At 35.8% G+C, this 9,377-nt stretch overlaps 1 long non-coding RNA gene across 2 annotated transcripts in view; it reads right to left on the reverse strand.

Annotated features, from left to right (window-relative positions):
- Positions 1-2,997: 2,997 nt before the first annotated feature.
- Positions 2,998-9,377, reverse strand: part of LOC121959436 (uncharacterized) — a 66,545-nt gene continuing 60,165 nt past the window's right edge. For both annotated transcript variants that reach the window (XR_015775197.1, XR_015775198.1), the window contains 2 exons: positions 4,544-4,756; positions 2,998-4,297 (listed from right to left, as the gene is read on the reverse strand). This is a non-coding gene — a long non-coding RNA (uncharacterized LOC121959436). The remainder of the gene's footprint in view (positions 4,298-4,543; positions 4,757-9,377) is intronic.

Genomic DNA, 9,377 nt, shown 5'->3' on the forward strand with positions numbered 1-9,377 from the left:
TTCAAAAAAAGTGCAAGAATATTCAATATCAAGCAAAAGTCTCCCCAATGTCTTTTTTTCAGGTTATATGTGATGCAAGAAAACCTCTTTAACTTTTTATTAAGACAAAATTTGTCCCCAACTAACCAAACTTTCCATCCGTTGATTTCATCATAAAGCAAAGCCCAATAGTAGCGAGATTATCTTGAGTCTGAAAGTGAAGATGAAGATGTGCAGTGGGTGGGAGACCCAAATAAGCTGATAAAGTAAAGTTGTAAAAGTCAAACCCTGTGTAATAAGGAGCAATCCAAAATATCTGTGGAATTTTATAATAAATATGTGATCATTTTCACTGTTAATAGGCCCTACATCTGTGTAGATGAGGAGAGTATGTATTTGTACATCTTCATGTAGAGGACATGGGGTAATCCAGGGATATAGTCACAGAGGCAGGTCACTTGAGAAGCTGGGAGTTTCCATATTGCCTATCGCATTTGAATTTTTGGCTTCTTCTTCTTCTTCTTCTTCTAGAAGCTGGCATCCTTGCTTTACTGCCATCCTCTGGTGATATTCCCCTCCAGTGTTGTGGCCTACCTATGACCTCAACATTCCTTAGCAGCACAACTTTTCATAGTTGTGTCATATTCATTGTAACTCTGCCATTGTGTCCCATCTCACTGCTGTGTTTTCTGCATGTTTGAGAATCTGGATATTGTTCTCAAAAAACAGTCAGACATTTTTCCTGTCAGGTGAAGTGTTCTCTTTGCATTTCTGTGTGCAATTCTCGATCTGGTCTGTTCACCTGGTTCTAAATATAAATACTCTCCCCTTGTGTCTTGCTACTTTTGATGAACTCTCCCTCTGTGCAATGCTTTGAAAGGATCATGTTTAATTTATCATTTATGTTAATTAGCAGCTTCTTTCTCAATATTTTCAAGAATAACTTGGTGATTGATTCATTTTCTTGCCTGTTTATTGTGGCATTGCAAGAACTCAATAATTGCAATAAATTACAAAACTATAATTTCATCTTCAACCCTTTGACCAACAAAAACAGAGAAGACCCAAAAAATGAGAAAACAATTAGAAAAAAAGTACAAGGAAACTACCTGAATATTAATTTAAAAAAAGAAATAAAGTGGAGGAAAAAGTAAAAAAAAAAACAACAACAAAAAACAAAAGAAAACAAGGAAATAAACTGTGAAAAGTACTTCAAAAGTAAAATAATTTTGTAACATAATCTGAAATATGTAATTATGATAATTATTAATGTAGTTTTTCCTAGCTTTTTTCTTTTCTCCTTATACATTTTTCTTGCTTTTTAAAAGTAATTTTCTAAAGCTACTAATTTCTTCCAATTTGTGGAATATTTCTTATTAAGTTGTTCATTCCCTTTTTTTCCATGTATTGAAAGATTGAAAGAAAGATTTCACCAGTGTGCTCATGATTCAGAGGTTTAAATACTTGTCAATCAATCAATCAAATCTTTATTTGTATGGCACTTTTCATACAAAGAGTAACACAAAGTGCCTAACAGAGATTAAAAACAATAACAGAAATGAAAAACATCAAAGAAAATCAAGAAAAATACAGACAGCCTGACCCTCCCACCCCCACATATACGTACGCAACAAAACACACACATTCATGTAGATATTCCCACACATATTCGCAAAGGCACCCGAACACCCCCCCTTACCACCCACACACACGCACACATACACCAACACACACCAACTGTTACTAAAGAGACATGGCTTGTGAAAGGCATCGCAAAGAAAAGTGATTTTGGTCCAGGTTTCAAAGGGGTAACCATTTATTGATCATCTTAGAACACCTTGAAAAACTTTTTTTTAAAAAGCTTTCAGTAATGTCTGACAAATTCAGTAGAATTGTTTTCTTTCCTGTCAGGAAATGTACATTCTTGCACATTTTTATAACATCATTTTTTCTATATCATTCAAGACAGTAATGCTTCATATTGAGCCAGATTTGGCGCAAGTCTCCAACCAATTTCCCCCGACGTGTATTCAGGAAGCCCAAAGACAGATGTGATGTTACTACCTCCAAGTTTCTGATTTTTTTTAAGTTTAGCTGAGCTTGTCTTTTTATCTACAATGTGTTTCATCCCTTTTATGATTCTGAAAGTAACTGTTCAGGATTCAGGGATGTTCCAATACCAGGTCATATAACAAAGACTCAAATGAGGTAAAGGAAATACCTAATTCATAATTTCTAGATTTGACAGAGTCATAATTTTTGCATTTGAACATGTCAGAGTTGAAGGTGCTTTGACCTCACTGAAGTGAGACATGATGGCCCGCAGGCCCCCGAGGGTCTGTGAATGTGGCCGTGGCTGGAGCAGACCACACCACATGATTCCCATGCTCGTTACCTCAGCCTGGTTGGTGGCTGTAGTGAGTGTCTCTGTACATATGTTTGTTCTCTGCAGGCTTGTGATAGTCCTTCTCTAATATGCATATACCATGTAACAAGGTGGTGTCCTGTTTTTGACTACATGGTATGTTGGATTAATGCAGTATACAGGGTTTAGTTACACCTACAGCGACATGATCTTCCTTTTTACTTGTTGATACAACTTTTTATAGCACAGACTTTATGTTGCTAAGTTTATTTTATTTTATTTTATTTTATTTTATTTTATTTATGTTTTTTTTACTGGGTTTGTTTTATTTGAACTGGAATTAGATGTTTTATTTACACAACAGCTTACATTACTGGGGCCTACACGAATAACAATAATTTCATATGATTATGTAAATCAAATAGAAGATAAAAAAATGTTGCATATGCATGTGAACACAGATATATACAAATAAAACAGGCAATAAAATACAATTTTAAAAAAACAGTACTAGTTTGGAATATAATCACTAGTACTGCCACATGCATTTAACTTCCAAAGTACATGTCAGTATGACTAGCCTCAAAAATTGATCTATGACTCACTTACAAATACAAAAGTAGTATGACAATTACTGTTTTTAAGGTTCCATATTGTGAAAAGTCTGATTCCACATCCTTTTTTAATGTAAAGCAGGTATAGGTACTGTACAAATTGTGTTAAAGTATCAAAATGTTCAATCCACAGAGAAATACACACAGTATGTATTCAAAAACATTGTCTTTACATGAGCAATCAGGACTTACGTGAAGTTCTGACGTCAAACTAAACAGACCGTTTGTAACATGAACATTATAAATGGGTCGCTTTGATTCCTGTTTTAACGTTTTGTATTGCATGTGGATGACATCAGCTGACAGGAAGTAAACATGAACCCAAGTTTTGCCTAGCAATGCAATTCCAGTTAAACAGTCTCCAGAGAAAGAAAGTGCTGTTACAGTGCCGCTGCAGTACAGTCATTTCCCCGGCTGCAATGATGGTGCAGACCCTCTGAGAGCAGGTATAAAAGACCTGAAAACACTGACCAAAAGGGAAATGGGCTTACAGAGACAGACATTAAAACAGAGTGTTCCTGACAGAAGGTGAATATGGGTATATTCAGGCAGACAGTGTGAGAAAAATATTGTGGTTTTTTTTAACATTAAAGCATGTTAACATCTTCTAGTAGGGACCCAAAATGCAGGCATGAACCTAAAAATCAGCATAACACGAGCCTTTAATTATTATTTATATTGATATCAATACAGAATTTTAAATTTTCTTTTTAGTTTTCATCATTGACAAATGCATGCATGTATTTAAGTATATATGAATTTTAAAAATGAAAATTCACTTCCAGTTTTAGGGTTTTGTGTAGCATACTTCTTGTATTTTCTATTGTGTTGTTTTTAGTGATCTGTAAACTGTGTTGTCATTTCGGCCAAAACTCTAAACTCATAAAACTAACAGCTAAAACATATATATTTTGTCAATCATGCATAAAACATTGCCTTTCTTTAAATACCCTAAATATTAAGCATGCAAACCCACGCATTTGTTAATTGTTGCATTTACTGGTGAACTATTTAAAAGTATCACTAGAGGGCAGCAGAGCACATGATACAGTATAACACACAGCCACACAAAAATGTGCTTACCAGCTAATATGTCAAATGAACTAGATCCAGATGTACTAGAATTGTATTAATTTTAATGACTTTATTCAGCAATATTCCTAAAATATGGACTTAAAGTAAATCACACCTTACCTAATTTATTAAATACTTTAAAGTTATCATATGTTTAATATTAATATCATTGTGTATTTTTGCAAACATTTTCATAAATAATTCTTTGTTTCTCTAAATCCAGACTGCTGACCACTTTCATCTGCTTGCACAGCTCCACCAAGACCTGTTGGGGGAGGAGAACCACTGTGAGGTAGGAAACAGGGTGGGGGGGTTCATCAGGAAGTCGGAATGTGGGTCCCTGTGTGTGATGTGATTGTTAGCAGAAACGTGTCAGCCCCAAGCCCACCGCCACCAACCCACCACCACCACCACCACCACCACCAACCCTGAGCCCACAGCCCTGCTCAGGTTGTGAAAGCAGAGCTCTGTACGTGAACATGCATGTGTGTGTGTGTATCTGCGTATATACCTCTTAGCCTTGCGCTGCTATGGAAGCCCAGATATCTTATCATTGCCTTTTCTAGTGGAACAAGGGTAAACTCACTCACGAGGTCGAGGGTGAGGAGAGGGAGGTGGGGGAGTAAAAAGACTCTGGGCAGTAGGCAGACCACAGGCCCATGTGTGGCCATGCAGGGTGAAACCATGCTGGAACAGGAGGGAGTTCTTCATCTCTTCATCTTTTCTGTAGAGAGAATCAGAGGAGGATGGTGGCTGAGTGGGAGTGCTCTCACCAACAAGTGACTCATCAATCTGTATACATCACTTTCCAGTCATCATAATGACCTAACCTGCAGGTTTAACACTGTTTTAATATCCGTATACGCTGTAAAATCTGACAAACAGTTTACTTTTTTCTAAGAATCAGATTGCCTTGAAAATTTTGAGTGAATAGAACTATTAGTCTTAATTATTTTTAGTTTATAATCTTATTGTTGAGTTTACTTAAAAATTACTTAATTTTGAGAAGTTATTGCAACTTAAAATGACAGGCTGAATTAACTTAATCTTTCCAAGTTTTAGCAAGTTTTAGTAAAGGTTTACTGTGCTATTTATCTGTATTGTGCTGGTTGCAAACGAGTAAATCATATTTGTATTTTCTTAAACATGTTAAAAAAAACCTCATTGTCATGGTCAAGTTAAGTCAGTCTTGGTTTCATGAAGTTGCTAAAGATTAGAAAGAACAATGTAATCCCAATTGACATTTTTATGATGCAACAACTTCACAAAATTAAGTAAATACAACTAAATTTTAAGTAAATTTAACCATTAGATATAGAGTGCATATGAATTAAGATTAACAGTTACATTTACTTTCCTTTGTCAAGGTAACCGCTTTCCAAAATTATTTTAAGTAAGTTCAACTTGTCAGATTTTACAGCTTTTCCTTTTCTTCCAGTCTCGGTTAAGCCATGTAATCCTGTTAGCCCTTATTTTAAACACAAAACTACAAGCCAAGTTTTATTTTTTGTTGCGCTGCTGGCAATTTGGATACACTGGACTTTAAAGGTGCATGCTTTTGCTCTCATCTAGCTGCATTTTTCTCCTCTTTTGACAGTGGAATGTTTGCAGATTATACAAACAGCTGAGTGCTGAGTATTCATAAGCAAGAGAAGTTGATCCACACAAGAATGAGTCACAATATTGTTTATGTTTTAGAAATTGATCATAAAACCCTCTCCATGCTAGATCCATTGAGTGCAAATGAAAACATATTGCAGCAGGAAAGAACAGATTTGAAAAGACTTCAAATTGCTTAGTCTTTCAAATTAGGCAGCTCCTTAGTGCCACCTGGAAAACCTCTTAAAAAATGCAACCTCTGCAGCTTTTGTTCTCCTTCTCTCTCCCCCTCTCTGGTCTTCTCTGGCTCTGCAGCTCCTAAGAGCCAAAACTGTGGATGGGTTTTCAGCCACAAACCTCACAGTTGCTCTTTGGTGCGGAGCATCTGGGCAGGCTCCCCTCCCTGATTCAGGAGTCCTGGCTGGACTGGTGGTTAGCCACACCAGCGCTTTCACCTGCCTGTCTGCTCAAGTCTCACCAGACTTTAAGCGGCTCTAAACAAGCGGTAACATCAGACCACACACTCATAGTACTGGACAGCCAGGAGGTAGGGAGGGTTTAATCCCTGTGAGTGTGTGTGTGTGTGTGTGTGTGTGTGTGTGTGTGTGTGTGTGTGTGTGTGTGTGTGTGTGTGTGTGTGTGTGTGTGTTGCTTGTTGCATTTGTACACAACTTTCTGCAGCATCAAATTCATGAGAAAGCTACTCCTGTGTTTGTTTGTTTGTTTGTTTTGTTTTTTTAAATCCTGCATTCAGCTTTAATTCACCTTTTTTCATCTGAATTCTTTAACCTTGTCATTTGCATGTGGCTGAGTGGGATTTGTAGTCCAAGAGGAACTTTTTGTACCACGCAGAGTGCCTTTAAGATATGACTTTTAATGGGCTTTAGACACAGTTTGCATCCAGTGCTTCGATTTTTAATGCTGCAGATTAACAGTCTACAGTCAGAGCAGCGGTGAGGCTGTTTAGATGCCACCGGTCAGTGTTGCTCACTGACTTCTGTGGTTCATACATTATGTGTCTTCCAGGCTACATTTAGATTTTATGTTTCAAAGTAAATACTAATTAGCCAGCATGGTCACGCAACATGAGATTTATTTTTGTTTCAGAGGTGAGGACAGGTTTTATGTGCTTTACAGTCGACATAAACAGGTTATTTGAGAGGCTCACTATGTTCTACCATAGAAAGGATTAGATTCAGGTTTGTTGTTTTTTGTTTTTTGGGGGTTTTTTGAGGAAAGTTATCCACAGATGCAGGTTTCCTCATCAATTACATCAGCTTGTTTTCCAACACACACAGATTTTTCACATAATAATTTGGTCTTGCAGAGTTTTAGCTGCAATAGACTTTTGGCATCATTTAGCTGCTCTGTCATGCAGACTAGTGATAAAAACTATACATTTATATGTCTGCAATTTCACATTTGAAGCTCACACAGATAATTTTTGAATTCTCAGAGTTTTTGAGGGTGCTACAAATAAATAGTTTTGTGTTATCTGAAGTAAAAGAGGACATAATGTTGTGATGTGTCACTGTCTATTTCCATATGATGCATGATGGCTTTTGTGAGTAACTGGTTCCTTTTTTCACAGTGTGATGTTGAATTTGAATTTTTTTTTTCTTTATTGTTTAAATTATATTTGGGACAATGCAATTTAACTTAGTTCCAAATCAGAACATGAGATTTTATTTACATGTATTGTATAGCATTTCATCTGATTTATTTTATTATTTGCAATGTCTTAAATTGGTTGTCATAATGTGACCTCAAAATGAAACATTTACTAAACTAAACTTAAATGTAGGTAAAGTTGAAATGCGTACATTGATGCGCGGATAATCTTTTTTTTTTTTTTTTTTTTAGATTATTTAAAACGAATGATATCAAAAAGTTTCAATCTCTAATTGCTCTAATTGTTTGATTCTAATGACCTTTAATGGCTCATTGTACAAGAGTAGTATCATGGTAAAGATGCCTTTCTTTTGTGAAAGTTTTCATGTGGTGGCTGATCAGTCATTCGTTAGTGGCGCAGAACGGCTGAACTTTAACCCGTCCAGGCCCATTTATTTTAGACCGCTGGTGTAAATAAAAATGTATCGTTCCTGTTCTTCTTTAATTCCTCTCCCTGGAGGATGTTACTATGTGTGGCATCGCACTTACATAAAGAATCTATTTCACGTTTGAAAATATTGTTATTTCAAGTGAAAAAATCATTTGCACAATAAAAAATCTGTTTATTTTACGCATATGACCATAAATACTTTTTTATCTAATACATTTAATAAATTTACAAAAAGTTTTACTAAGCTGCTTCTTACTAAACTTGTTTGTTTTAGAAGCCAAAATTACGATATTTTTTTCTCCTTTAATGTCTTTTTTTGTTTTGTTTTTTGTTTTTTTAAACGATTCGTGTTCACGTGTGTGTGAGTGTGTGTGAAGCGCCGTTAACGCGTCTCTTGTTTGAGGCTGCAAGTTAATTATAGTGTGGTAGTTTTCATGCTGCACCTCTATATCCACGTCATCTGTGGGGGTCGCCTTTAACTGTTTAAAGTGCTTAAAAGTTGGATTTTGTGTTGTTTTTTTGTCTTTGTTTTTTTCTTTTTGTTTTGTTTTGTTGCTGACTGTTTAGGGTTTTTTGTTTTAGTTTGTTTGTTTTGTTTTAGGGCATTTTTGTTGTTGTTTGTTTTTTTCCCCTTACTTGCTCATTGGGCCTTCAATCAGTTTCCACATTTTGGTGCTTTCCTCTTAAATGATGAGTTTCACTAATGAAGTCTACTCGGTTTAAAAGTCAGTAAGCAGGTTTTGTTTTTGTTTTTTCAATATTTGGCACTTTGCGTTTTTATTTAGTATTCTTAACCTCATGTAGATAAATTAAATATCTCTCCTGCATGGGTTATCACGCTAATTAGTCCCTATATGTCTTAAAAGGAACCACGAGAAAGGCAGAGCGCATACCGATGTAGGCCTACAGCTGGGATGTATAAATTTACTTATTATTGAAAAAATAATTCATCTCAACCTCCAAACTTTTTAGAAGCGGGTTTCCACTTCCTGATATTGACCTTTAGCTTATATTGACTAAAGTTTTAGGCTCGTGACACGTGACACGTCATTTACCTTCTTGGCAAAAACTGTTATTGTTGTTGTGACGTTTTTTTTTCGCTCCTCTGTTTTTCTGTTTTATATTATTTTTTTCTTTTGCTCTATCTATATGTGTCTTTTTTAACAACGCACGAGGTTTATCTTGGTTTTTATCGTGCATCAAAGTTGTATGCTAATGTAAAACAAATTATAGCTTCAATTATACCTGTTAAAGGATGTTGGGGAAATTTTTATCCCTATATTGAAGTCATACTTTGTCTGAAAACAACATTAGTGCAATGGAGTGCTCTGTGGCCTTGTCCAAGTTCTGCAAAGCCTACGTTATTTGTGCTGGTACAGTATCCATTACTGTACCAGCACAAAGCAGGCTCTCCGGAAGACCTCCTGAGCTCCGTGTGCAGCTGCGTGAGTGTGTGCATAAAGGAGAGAAAAGAAAGTTTCTCTTTACCTTAGAAACTCCGCAAAAATTTTTACAAGTTTGGAAAATTTTACGTGAGACTGATTTCAGAGCCTCAGTAGATTTGTTTTCTTTCACCCCGTTAATCAAATATGTTTCTAAGTAAGAGGGAAAGCGAAATTAAAATTTGAGAAACTTCATGCAGTATATATACACTTTTCTGTGCGTTACAATGTAATGTTAATTG

The sequence above is a fragment of the Plectropomus leopardus genome, chromosome 20, assembly GCF_026936395.1.
Source record: "Plectropomus leopardus strain MGB_pleo_1.0 chromosome 20, ASM2693639v1, whole genome shotgun sequence".
Classification (NCBI taxonomy): Eukaryota; Metazoa; Chordata; class Actinopteri; order Perciformes; family Serranidae; genus Plectropomus; species Plectropomus leopardus.